Source organism: Cetorhinus maximus, chromosome 2 (genome assembly GCF_964194155.1).
Source record: "Cetorhinus maximus chromosome 2, sCetMax3.hap1.1, whole genome shotgun sequence".
Classification (NCBI taxonomy): Eukaryota; Metazoa; Chordata; class Chondrichthyes; order Lamniformes; family Cetorhinidae; genus Cetorhinus; species Cetorhinus maximus.
The window spans coordinates 39,701,093-39,715,508 of record NC_135880.1 but is presented as its reverse complement, the minus strand read 5'-3'; the positions used below and the strand labels follow the sequence as shown (position 1 = coordinate 39,715,508).

At 43.8% G+C, this 14,416-nt stretch overlaps 1 protein-coding gene across 1 annotated transcript in view; it reads left to right on the top strand.

Moving 5' to 3' along the window:
* The window catches only part of iqgap2 (IQ motif containing GTPase activating protein 2), a 369,497-nt gene that overhangs the window by 236,034 nt on the left and 119,047 nt on the right, over positions 1–14,416 (top strand). The gene's annotated exons all lie outside the window — the stretch shown is intronic.

Genomic DNA, 14,416 nt, shown 5'->3' with positions numbered 1-14,416 from the left:
CTCAAGACTGGGCATCCATGAGATGTTCTGGGCCATCAGCAGCAGCAGAACTGTACTTGAATACAGTCTGTAACCTCATGGCCCGGCATAGCCCCCACTCTACCATTACCATCAAGCCAGGGGTTCAACCCTGGTTCAATGAAGAGTGCTGGAGGGCATGCCAGGAGCAGCACCAGGCATACCTAAAAATGAGGTGTCAATCTGGTGAAGCTATAACACAGGACTACTTGCATGCCAAACAGCATAAGCAGCAAGTGATAGACGGAGCTGAGCGATCCCACAACCAACGCTTCAGACCCAAGCTCTGCGCGCCTGCCACATCCAGTCATGAATGGTGATGGACAATTAAACAACTCAGTGGAGGAAGAGGCTCCACAAATATTCCCATCCTCAATGATGGAGGAGCCCAGCACATCAGTGCAGAAGATAAGGCTGAAACATATGCTACAATCTTCAGTCAGAAGTGCTGAGTGGATGATCCATCTCGGCCTCCACCGGAGGTCCCCAGCATCACAGATGCCAGTCTTCAGCCAATTCAATTCACTCTGCGTGATATCAAGAAATGGCTGAAAGCACTGGATACTGCAGAGGCTATGGGCCCTGACAATATTCCAGCAACAGTACTGAAGACTTGTGCTCCAGAACTTGCTGCACCCCCTAGCCAAGCTGTTCCAGTACAGCTACAATACTGGCACCCCCTGGCTATATGGAAAATTGCCCAGGTATGTCTTATACATAAAAAGCAAGACAAATCCAACCCATCCAATTACCACCCCATCAGTCTACTCTCGATCATCAGTAAAGTAATGGAAGGGGTCATCAACATTGCTATCAAGCGGCACTTGCTTAGCAATAACTTGCTCACTGTTGCCCAGTTTGGGTTCTGCCAGGGCCACTCAGCTCCTGACTACATTACAGCCTCGGTCCAAACATAAACAAAAGAGCTGAACTCCTGAGGTGAGGTGAGAGTGACTGCCCCTGACACCAAGGCAGCATTTGACAGAGTGTGGCATCAAGGAGCCTTAGCAAAACTGGAGTCGATGAGAATCAGGGGGAAAACTCTCCTCTGGTTGGAGTCATACCTGGCACAAAGGAAAGATGGTTGTGGTTGTTGTTGGTCAGTCATCTCAGCCCCAGGACATCATTGCAGGAGTTCCTCAGGGTAGTGTCCTAGGCCAACTATCTTCAGCTGCTTCATCAATAACCTTCCTTCCATCATAAGGTCAGAAGTGGGGATGTTCGCTGATGATTGCACAATGTTCAGTACTATTCGCAACTCCTCAGATACTGAAGTAGTCTATGTCCAAATGCAGCAAGACCTGGACAATATCGAGGCTTGGGCTGACAAGTGGCAAGTAACATTTGCACCATGCAAGTGTCAGACAATGAATGTCTCCAACAAGAGAAAATCCAACCATCGCCCCATGATGTTCAATGGCATTACCATCACTGAATTCCCCCACTATCAACATCCTGGGGGTTACCATTGACCAGAAACTGAACTGGACTAGCCAAATAAATACTGTGGCTACAAGAGCAGGTCAGAGGCCTTCATTGACCTTCTATCCTACTTTACCTGCTCCACTCCCCCTTAAATATAAATTCCATCACATTTCTACTCCTCTTTAGCTTTGAAGAAGAGTCATACAGACTTGAAATGTTAACTCTTTCGTTCTCCACAGATGCTGTCAGACCTGCTGAGTTTCTCCTGCATTTTCTGTTTTCTTTACCTTTTAAATGAGTTGAGCATTTCAGCATCAACCACCAACTTAGGCAGTGAATTCCAGATACCCACTTTCCTCGTGTCCCCTCTAATGCTTCTACCAATCACCTTAAATCTGTGCCCCCTGGTAATTGACCCCTCAACCAAGGGAAACGAGTCTTTCCTGTCTACCCTATCTAGGTCCCTCATAATTTTGAACACCTCAATTAGGTCACCCCTTAGCCTCCTCTGTTCTAAGCAAAACGACCCTAGCCTATCCAATCTCTCCTCATAGCTGCAATTTTCAAGCTATTCTTGTACATCTCTTCTGCTCTCCCTCCAGTGCAATTATGTTTTTCGTGTAATGCAGTGACCAGAACTGTACACAAAATTCCAGCTGTGACCTAACCAGCGTTTTATATGGTTTCATCATTATATCCCTGCTTTTGTATTCAATACCTTGGCCAATAAAGGAAAGCATTCCATATGCTTTCTTGACCTGCCCCGCTACTTTTAAGAACCTGTGGGCATGCGCTCCAAGGTCCCTTGCTTCCTCAACCCCTCTCAATATCCTCTCGTCTATTGAGTATTTCCTTGCTTTGTTTGTCGTCCCCAAATATATTACCTCACGCTTTTCCGGATTGAATTCCATTTGCCACTTCTCCGCCCACTCAACCAAACCATTGATATCTTTCTGGAGTCGACAGCTATCCTCTTTACTATCAACTACACGGGCAATTTTTGTGTCACCTGCAAATTTCCCAATCATGCCTCCCATGTTTCAGCCCAAATCATTAATATATGGAACAAACTGAAAGAGCCCCAACACTGAGCCCTGTGGAACACCGCTGGAAACCATTTTCCATTCGCAAAAACATCCATCGACCATTACTCTTTGCTTCCTGTCACTAAGCCAATTTTGGATCCAACTCTCCACCTTCCCCTGTATCTCATGGGATCTCACTTTCCTGATCAGTATTCTATGTGGGACCTTGTCAAATGCCTTACTAAAATCCATATAGACAGCATCCACTGCACCACCCTCATCATTCCTCCTTTTTACTTCCTCAAAATATTCTATTGAGTTAGTAAGACATGATCTTCCCCTAACAAAACTGTGCTGACTATCCCTGAACAATCCGTGCCTTTCTAAGATTATCCTGTGTCTCAGAATTGTTTCCAATAATTTGGCCACCACTGAAGTCAGACTGACCGGCCTATAATTTTCTGGTCTATCCCTCGAACCCTTTTTAAATAATGGTACAAGGTTCGCGGATCTCCAATCCTCTGGGATCTCGCCTATATCTAGTCAGGATTGGAAAATGATCCTCAGAACATCTGGTATTTCCTCCCTGGCTTCCTTCAACAGCCTGGGATACAATCCATCTGGCCCTGGTGGTTTATCCACCTTCAAGGATGCCAGTCCCTCCAGTACTTCCTCTCGTACTATGCTTATTTTATCTGATATTTGACATTCCGCTTGAACTAGAATGTCTGCATCATCCCTCTCCTTGGCGAGGACAGAGACAAATACTCATTGAGAACTCTGCTCACATCTTCTGCATCAACCCACAAGTTACCATGTGGTAAGCCCTAACTTTTCCTTAGTTATTCTCTTGTTCTTAATGTACTGATAAAACATCTTAGGATTTTCTTTGATTTTACCTGCCAATATTTTTTTGTATCCTCTCTCTGCTTTCCTAATTTCCATTTTTACTTCACCCCTGTACTTTCCAGGCTTTCTACCGTATTAAGTCTTTTGTGACTGTCTTTTCTTTTTCTGCTTTATCTTGGCCTGTATGCTTCTGAATAACCAGGAGGCTCTAGATTTGGCAGCTTTATTTTACTTGGTCTCACTTGCTTGGGAGAAAGACACATTGAGGTCACAGAGAGTCTATTTTTCAGCTAAACTAAATGGTACAATTTTAAAGGGTGTCCAGGAAGAGATGTGGAGGTGCACATACACAAGCCCTTTCAAGGTGCCAGGGCAGGTTGAGAAGGCTGTTGAAATACTCAGTGCCCTTGGCTTTATAAACAGATGCATAGAGAACAAAAGCATGGAAGTTGTGCCAAACCTGTTTATAAACTTTGGTTATGTACTGAAGCATTATTATCAATTCTGTGTGCCATACATGAGAAAGATGTCAGGTTTTTTTTAGAAACAGAGCATAAATGGACCGAATGACTTTCTACGCTGTATCATTTTATGATGATTCCGGTTTTCTATTAAAGGAAATCACCAGTTGAATTCTGAAATCAACTAATTTATCTCTGCGTGGACAGTTTAAAAAAAAAAGCCAGCATTAATCACATGCAACTTGATATTTGTTTTTGATCAAAGGACTGACATGGACTAGCTGGAGAGAATGGTTGCCATTTATTGTAAACATATGGTTCTGCAAATGAAGGAGATGTTCCCTTCAAGATTCAAGTCCACTTTCCATATGTGAAAACATACTGGCCTGGAATTTGCAGTAGTAAGAATGGTGAAGCTGTCTGTGCTCACTGTTTTTTTTAACCAGTAAACTTGACAGTAATCTGCCTTCCATAGTTAAACCTGGAAATTGGAACTTGCTGTCAGAGATACCCTGTTCCTCCACAGGGTGCACTTTTGCAGTTTTTGCAGATGAAATCAACATATAAATCATTGTTCAGGTGTGTACTTGAACAAATTGCCCACTATTCTCACTGTAAAGACCAATGGAAAAACTTAAGCCTTGTTCATAAGAAGTAACTGAGTTTTTAATGGTGTACTGTTTCATAATTATTGCTGAACAATTCCTCTGGCCCTGAAAAACATAAGTTTACAACTCTGGAGCTTCATTCACTCAGAAGAAAATTAAAAGGTTACAGATTTTTTAAAAAAATCAAAATTAAAACGTAAGTTTTTTTTTTGAAGTTTTGTTTTCCTATTTAAGTTTCTCCCTCATTCCTATGTGTGTGCCCCAGTCTTTATTTCACTTAAAATGATTTTAAATGGTTATTTCCACTTTTGCTGTTCGTGAGGATTCTTCACTGAAAGTGGCAACGCAGTGGATAAGGTAGTCAGGAAGGCATATGGCATGCTTGCCTTCATTGGCAGGGGTATTGAGTATAAAAGCTGGGAAGTCATGCTGCAGCTGTATAGAACCTTGGTTAGGCCACACTTGGAATATTGCGTGCAATTCTGGTCACCACATTACCAGAAGGATATGGAGGCGTTGGAGAGGGTGCAGAGGAGGTTTACCAGGATGCTGCCTGGTCTGGAGGTTATTAGCTATGAGGAGAGGTTGGAGAAACTCGGATTGTTCTCACTGGAGCGACGGAGATTGAGGGGTGACTTGATAGAAGTTTACAAAATTATGAGTGGCATGGACAGAGTAGATAGTCAGAAGCTTTTTCCCAGAGTGGAAGAGTCAATTGCCAGAGGACATAGATTTAAGGTGAGAGGAGAAAACTATAAAGGTGATGTGCGGGGCAAGTTTTTTACGCAGAGGGTAGTGAGTATCTGGAATTCGCTGCCAGAGGAGGTGGTGGAAGCAGGTACGATAGTGGTGTTTAAGAGGCAGTTTGACAAATACAAGAATAGGATGGGAATAGAGCGATACGGACCCCGGAAGTGCAAAACGTTTTAGTTGGCGGGCAATATGATCGGCGCAGGCTTGGAGGGCCGAAGGGCCTGTTCCTGTGCTGTACTTTTCTTTGTTCTTTGTTCAGTCTGGTTGGTTGTTCAGCGTCCTTGCATCCTCCTGGATGGCACAGATCACCTGTTGAAGGTGCCAAACTCAAATTGATGTTGGAAAAGAGGAAGCCTGTGCTTGAGCCTGCTACAAGTTTTGGGTAGTTTTTTTTTGAGGTGAACGACAAGTGCTGCTGCTTCTTCACTGCCTGCAAAATTAGGAGCATTTTTAAAAATTCATTCATGGGATGTGGACATCTCTGGCTAGGCCAGCATTTATTGCCCATCCCTAATTGCTCTTGAGAAGGTGGCGGTGAGCTGCCTACTTGTACTGCTGCAGTCTATATGGTGTAGGTACACCCACAGTGCTATTAGGGAGGGAGTTCCAGGATTTTGACCCAGTGACTGAAGGATGGCGTTATATTTCCAAGTCAGGATGGTGAGTGACTTGGAGGAGAACTTCCAGGTGGTTGTATTCCAGTGTATCTGCATTATTCTATGCCGCTGTTCTGCAAGTCCCCTGTTAGACTTCTTAAAAACAATTGATGGGAAAATATTATCATACTCATAGGGCTGAGACAACTAAAGTATTGTCATTTCTTAGCACTAAGGTTTTGTTGGATTTTGCACTGTGGAGAAGTAGTGTTATTAATTTAAACACCAGTAGAGGACATAATACACCCGATGGAACTTTCCAACATGCATTGTAATCTCTTGTTATATAAGCATTAACCCTTATATTGCTATCATTACTGTTCGCTGCTTCCTTCTCATCAATCCCACATTGCACCAGTTTAAATCTGAAGAAAGATGAGATGTGACAGCTGGGTGGAGTCTTTGCACCAGATGCTATAGGTGTGAGCCCCATTCTCCTCCTCACCACCTCACCTGGATTTTAAACATATTCTGGGCTGATACTGTAGTACCACCTCTAGTGGGTGAAACACCTAACCTTTGATCTGCACCACCCTGTGTAGTGTGATTGAGATGTATGTGGGGTGGAGCACTCAAAAGCTTGTGTTTTCTTCTGGAATTCATTTGCTTATATGCAACATAAAATGTAAATGCTGCATTTTTTTTTATTCACGGGATTTGCTGGCTGGGCCAGCATTTATTGCCCATCCCTAGTTGCCCTTGAGAAGGTGGTAATGAGTTGCCTTCTTGAACCGCTGCAGTCCATGTGGTGCAGGTACACCCATGGTGCTGTTAGGAAGGGAGTTCCAGGATTTTGACCCAGCGACAGTGAAGGAACGGCGATATATTTCCAGGTGAGGGTATTGAGTGACTTGGAGGGGAACTTCAGGTAGTGGTGTTCCCATGTGTCTGCTGGCCTTGTCCTTCTAGATGGTAGTGGTCGTGGGTTTGGAAGGCGCTGTCGAAGGAGCCTTGGTGAATTCCTGCACTGCATCTTATAGATGGTACACACTGCTGCTACTGTGCGTAGGTGGTGGAGGTAGTGAATGTTTGTGGACGTGGTGCCAATTAAGCAGGCTGCTTTGTCCTGGATGGTGTCAAGCTCCTTGAGTGTTGTGGGAGCTGCATTCATCCAGGCAAGTGGGGAGCATTGCATCACAGTCCTGACTTGTGCCTTGCAGATGGTGGACAGGCTTTGGGGAGTCAGGAGGTGAGTTACTCGTCGCAGGATTCTGACCTGCTCTTGTAGCCACAGTATTTATATGGTTAATCCAGTTCAGTTTCTGGTCAATGGTAACCCCCAGGATGTTGATAGTGGGGGATTCATTGCCATTGAACATCAAAGGGCGATGGTTGGATTCTCTCTTGTTGTAGATGGTCATTGCCTGACACTTGTGTGGCGCGAATGTTACTTGCCACTTGTCAGCCCAAGCCTGGATATTGCCCAGGTCTTGCTGCATTTGGATATGGACTGCTTCAGTATCTGAGGAGTCACGAATGCTGCTGAGCATTGTGCAATCATCATCGAATATCCTCACTTCTGACTTAATGATGGAAGGAAGGTCATTGATGAAGCAGCTGAAGAGGTTGGGCTGAGGACGCTAAGCTGAGGAACTCCTGTAGTGATGTCCTGAAGCTGAGATGACTGACCTCCAACAATCACAATTATCTTCCTTTCTGCTAGTTATGACTTCAATCAGTAGAGAATTTTCCCCCTGGTTCCTATTGACTCCAATTTTGCTAAGGCTACTTGATGCCACACTTGCAATATTTGTGCAATTGCTTGGGCGTAAACAATGAATAGCTTTATCATGTACTTAAAAACATGTACTCTTATAAACTTGAATTGTTCTGAGAAGTCGAGTCATGATCATGAGTGGATGACCCATCTTGGCCTGCTCCGGAGGTCCCCAGCATCACAGGTGCCAGACTTCAGCCAATTCGATTCACTCCACATGATATCAAGAAATGGCTGGAAGCACTAGATACTGCAAAGGCTATGGGACCTGACAACATTCCGGCAACAGCACTGAAGACTCGTGCTCCAGAACTAGCCATGGCCCTACCCAAGCTGTTCCAGTACAGCTGCAACACTGGCATCTACCCAACAATGTGGAAAATTCCCCAAGCATGCCCTGTCTGCAAAAAGGACAAACCCAATGCAGCCAATTACTGCCCCATCAGTCTACTCTTGATCTTCTGCAAAGTGGAGGAAAGTGTTGTCGACAGGGCTATCAAGTGGCACTTACTCAGCAATAACCTCTTCACTGACTCTTAGTTTGGGTTCCCCCAGGGCCACTCAGCTCCTGACCTAATTACAGTCTTGGCCAAGCATGGACAAAAGAGCTGAACTCCAGAGGTGAGGTGAGAGTGACTGTCCTTGAGATTAAGGTAGCATTTAACTGAGTGTTGCATCAAGGAGCCCTAGCAAAATTCAAGTCAGTTGAAATCGGGGGAGCGGCGGCTGGTGGGGGGGAGAACTCTCCACTGGTTGGAGTCATACCTAGCCAAAATGGAAGATGGTTGTTGTATGCCAATCACCTCAGTCCCAGTGCATCACTGCAGGAGTTCCTCAGGGTAGTGCCCTTGGCCCAATGATCTTCGGCTGTTTCATCAATGACCTCCCCTCCATCTGTCATTAGGTCAGAGCAGATGTTCGCTGCTGATTGCATAATGTTCAGCACGGCTCACGGCGACTCAGATACTGAAGTAATTCATGTCCATATGCAGCAATTCCTGGACAATATTCAGGTTTGGGCTGATGAGTGGCAAGTAACTTCATGCCACACAAATGCCAGGCAATGATTATTGCAAACACGAGAGAATCCAACCAGCTCCCCTTAACATTCAATGGCATTGCCATCACTGAATCTCCCACTATCAACATCCTGGGGTTCCCATTGACTAGAAACTGAACTGGAGCAGCCACTTAAATACTGTGGCTACAAGAGCAGGTCAGAGAATGGGAATTCTGCGGAGAGTAACTCACTTCTTGACTCCCCAAAGCCTGCCCACCATCTACAAGGCATAAGTCAGGAGTGTGATTGAATACCCTCCCCTTGCCTGGATAAGTGCAATTCCAACACTCAAGAAGCTGGACACCATCCAGGACAATGCAACCCGCTTGATTTGCATACCATCCACCACCTTCAACATTCATTCCCTCTGCCACTGGCGCACAGTGGCAGCAGTGTGTACCATCTACAAGATGCACTGCAGGAACTCACCAAAGCTCCTTCAACTGTACCTTCCAAACCCATGGCCTCTACCACCGAGAAGAACTAGGGCAGCGGATGCAAGGGAACACCACCACCTGACCAGGTCACATACCATCCTGATTTGGAAATATATCGCCATTCATTCACTGTCTCTGGGTTAAAATCCTGGAACTCCCTCCCTAACAGCACTATGGGTGTACTTATGCCACATGGTCTGCAGCAGTTTAAGAATGCAGCTCACCACCACCACCTCAAGGGCAGTTGTGGATGGGTTATAAATGCTGGCCTCATCAGCGATACCCATGTCCCATGAACGAATATGAAAAAATCTGTTGGCATAGTAGAGCCTTTCAAATACATCGAAAGGGAATTCAAATAATTGCTTGAAAAAAAGGATAATGGAGGAATCAGACAGAAATGCCAAATGGCTGATTTCTGTGTTGTAAAATACTGTGACTAAGATAGACTAACCCAACATTCAGCAAGATTCAAAACTTGGATGCTTCCTGCTTGGTGAATCATGCCATGTGATGTTGTTATCTGCTGAGGCAGCAGCTGGAACTCAACAACTTTAGACCTTGAATATAGCCTATAGTTGCATTATGCAGAATGAGGAACAAGCTCTTGCTCAAGGGCCTGCTCCTGTCCTACGTCCATATATTCTTGTACCGAAGATTGTGATTGCCACCTTAAATAGGAGTACATATAGGGCAGAATTTTTTGTCCCGCAGGCAGGCATGTGCCTGACCCGATCGAGAGTAAAATAGTGTGCAATGATGTCGGGCGGGCGTCCTGACGTCATTGTGCACTCCCGCGATCTTTCGGTCGGCGGGAGTCGGCAGTGCTCCTGCTGACAATTAAAAGGCCTGTTAAGGCTCTTAAGTAATTAATATGTATTTTTCGCTGCCCGCTCAACCATTCGGTTAGTTGGTGGGTGGGTGGGTGAATAGGCCAGGAGGCAGCCTTTGCATTTTTTTTACAAAACCTCATCCACGGGCGGGATGAGGTTTTTAACGGCAATTTAAAAAAAAAAATAGACATTTTTTTACATCATTCCTAACATGTCCCTCTTCATGTGACTGAGTCACATGTGGGGACATGTTTATATCATTTGTAAAAGCTTTATTTTCCACTTTAAAATTCTTCAGCTGCCTGAGGCAGCCCTGTGCCTTCAGGGAGATTTCAGTGCGCGTTCCCCTGCGCATGCGCAGCCTTTAGCGCTCACGCTCCTCCCGCCCCGCCCCGGCAGCGCTGAGCCTTTCAGCGTGTGTTTCACGCTGGCCTTCCGTTAATTGGCCAGGCGGCATGAAATCGTGGCTGGAGCCCGATCGCAGGCGGCGGGCCTGTTTTGCGGCCGCTCCTGAGCCCGCCCGTGCGACAAAGGGAAAATCCTGCCCATAGAATAGAAATGAATGGAAGTAACTGTTTATACTCAAACACAGAGCAGTAGGATACAGAGGATGCAAATGATCCTTTATGTAATTGTCTTCAAAGTGATGTCTCATACTTGTTATTAGGTGTAAAGCAAGATGATCAAAACTATAGTAGAAATTTTAACAAAGCCAATCCATCTCTGCCATACCCGTGTGGTATCTTGGTTACCAGAAGGTAGCAGCATGAAGTGATAATGAGAGACACAACCACGCTTTTGCGTAGAATGTCAGGCGGTAGTAGAAAACATTGGCGTTCTGCATTTCTATCAACAATACATCATGGCAGCTAGTGATTTTGAGTTCAGGTTTTAACAAAAAAAGGATAGATTTGCTTCAGAAGCAGAATTGGCAAAGTGAAAAGAATTACGATTGTTCAAACAAGGCAAGTATACACTGCAAAGTTTTAGCATGGTAAATATTTGTAGAGAAATGGATGGACAATGGTTGCCATTGCTACAAGTGAGGAGAAAAACCATAGTAAGTACTCGTCAATTTATGTTAGAAGTGCTATATAAACGTAAAACTTCCCATAGTCCTTCAAAGGAGCATTATAAAGCAAATTAGACCCCAAGCCACATATGATGATATTAGGGCAACTGACCAAAAATTCAAAAATGGCAAGTTTTAAGGAGCATCTTAAAGGAAGAAAGAGAAGTAAAGGATCAGAGAGGTTTGGGGAGGGAATTTCAGGGTATTCTGGCCTAAGCAGCTGAAAGCTGGTGGAGCAGATAAAATCATGAATACTCAAGGTGGCAGAATTAGATGAGCGCATATACCTCGAGGGTTGTGGGGCTGGAGGAAACTAGAGATAAGGAGGGGTGAGCCAATGAGGTTTGAAAATGATGATGAGAATTTTAAATCAAGGCTTTGCTTCACTGGGAGCCAATGTAGATCAGCGAGTACAGGGGTGAATGGAACTTGGCGCGAGTAAGGACCCGGGTAGCAGAGTTTTGAATGACCTCAAGTTCACAGAGGGTAGAATGTGGGAGACAAGTCACGTGTGCATTGGAATAATTGAAGCTAGAGGTAACAAAGACAGTCTCCGCAGTAGAGGAGCTGAGGCGGGGCAGTCAGGTGATGTTAGAGGTGGAAATGGAGGCAGTCTTAGCGATGGCGCAACTTTGTGGCCGGAAACTCATTTTGGGGTCAAATATGACACCAAGATTGCGAATAGCCTTGTTTAACCTGAGACAATTGGCAGGCAAATAGGGATGGAGTCAGTAGCTAGGAAATGGTATTTGGACGAGGGAACCGAAGATGGTGGCTTCAGCCTTCCCAATATTTAATTGAAGAACGTTTCTGCTGAACTAATACTGGATCTCCGATAAGCAGTCTGGTAATTTAGCAACAGACCCGAGAGCGGATAGTGAGGTAGAGCTAGCTGTCATCTGCGCATATGGAAAAACTAATGCTGTGTGTTTTTAGATGTTGCTGTGGGGCAGCAAGTAAATGATAAACAGGAGGGGGCCAAAGATAGATTCTTGGGGGGACACCATAGGCAACTGCAGGAGTGGAGAAAGTAACCATAGCAAGTGATAATCTGGCTACGATTAGCTAGATATAAACGGAACTGGGCAAGTGTAATTCCACCCAGCTGGATGACAGTGGAGAGGCATTGGAAGAGGATGGTGTGGTCAGCTGTGCCAAAGACTTTAGACAGGTCGAAGGATGGTTTACCTTCATATCTTCCCCTCAGGATATTGTAGTAACTATATGGCATCTTTTTATGCTGAATATTCAATACTATTGAAATAGTCGTGTTTCTTGAAAATTAGATTGCTATGAAGAGAAAACATAATGGCTAGATTTAGCGGGGAGAGGGTGGCATTATGGTATTGTCACTAAACTAGTAATCCAGAGGCCCAGTGTAATACTCCAGGGACATGGGTACAAATTTCACTATGGCAGCTGATAGAATTTAAATTCAATTAATAAATCTGGAATTGAAAGCTAGTCTCAGTAATGGTGACCGTGAAACTATCATCAATTGTCGTAAAAACCCATGTCCTTTAGGGAAGGAAATCTGCCATCCTTGCCCGGTCTGACCTACATGCGGCTCCAGACCCGCAGCAATGTGGCTGACTTTTAACTGGCCTCTGAAATGGCTGACCAAGGCACTCATTTCAAGGTCAATTAGGGATGGGCTACAAAAGCTGGCCTTGCCAGCAATGCCCACATCCCACGAAACATTTACTGGCAATGCTTACACAGAGCAGATATAACTGCAATCCAGATTCATAAGTGTAATCGACAAATATTTTTTGGTGCCAGTCTAGTTTTTGAGTGGGGAACAGTAGTGTATCAGAACTGTACAAGCCTTAGATTTTTAAGTGAAAAAATGAATGCTGTACATTTACTTTGTAAACCATTTCATATTAAAATGTTCAGTAGTTAATATTACATGAACCTGGATGGGAAGGGGGTCATCCCAAATTATTACTGGAAGAATAACAAGATTTGGTTTAGAGATGAAAATAATAATCTTGATAACACCTCATAGGGTTGCTGAGAAACTCCCTGGTCTATTCAATCACTACCTAATGGCTCATAGACATCCATTATGAATTGGTACTCTTACCAGTGGGAAGTAAAAGAGGGCACAAAGCATGCCCTGTGAACATGGAAGTATATTTATTTATTTTCTTATTACTCCGGAAAGCGTAACCCTGTATCACAATGACAATTTGAACAGGCTCTCTTCTAGTCTGGGGCTAACTTTTTAAACTCAAAGCAAAAACATGTACATTTTAACTCTTTTAGTATATGATGTTCCTGGTGTCTTCTGTAAAAGATATCACCAATCTCAGTTTATGGGCAGGTCAAACCTGATGGAAGAGCATTCGGTTATTCCAAGCTGCCCCGGAAGCATAAATCTGTTCTTCATTTATATTCAGGAATATCTAGGATATGCTTCTTGTTCTTCCCTACGGCACATAGTTAGCCTGCTTAAATTCCTCTCATGTTCTGCATTTTGAAAACAATTGCACTTCTTTCTTTCATTGTATCATGGAGGGAGCTTCATGTTTCAGTGATTTGACTTTTAGCAGTACAATGGGAACGTTCTTAGACCACACACCCAAGGTGTTTGCTTAAGGTAGTTTCGAACATCATTTATGCAGAGGCTCCAGTGCCTTTCTTCTACAACTTGTTATATTCCTCCTCTCTGAAGAGACAATATCACAATGGTGATACTTGTGAAGATACTTTTATGTTTGGGATCCTAGGAATTGTTTTGGTTTGATAAAAGATCTTCATGTGAACTCTCATTAGGGAGCAATGAGTGGCTAAATAAATATAATCCATTTGTAATGTAACTCTTTAATTAGTTGTGAACTGCTGATTTTGACCCTTGTTTATATTGGCATATGTTTAACTCAGATTCCAGGAGACCAGTGTCTGTTGTGCTAGCTTTCTCGGTTTAGACTACTGTTTCACTGATGGAACTTTGGCTGCTGGTACCAGACTCGCTTAAAGCTGTGGTTTCATTTCATAAGTAGGCACCCTGGCCCTGTGCTTGGGAAAGGAATTTGCGGTCTGGGAAAATTTTGAGCTATGAATTCTTAACCTAAATGCACAATAGAGTCCTCTCTGGTGGTGAGTGACAGCTCAGATAAGATAGGATTCACAAAAAGCCACAATGTAGCCAAGAGCAGCAGCAAAGAAAGCTTTACGGAGCAAAGCCATAGTGCTGTCACACACTCCTCCTGTATTTTAAACAATGCTGAGGGAAGCCATACAGATAACAAATGCCTATTTTTTAATAGTATATGTTATGTCTCAACAATTCAAAACATTTCAGATGCTCATCAAACCCAAGAGTACTACATGGTATATTTATATTATTCCAATATCTTATCTTGAAATGATTGTTAAATTTATTTTTTTTTCTTGTTGGTCATTGTGAAAATCTTAATCAGCATAAATCTTATCATTTAGATATGAAGAGTTGCTATAATGGCATTTCCACATCTTCGTGTTTGGTTTTCCCAAT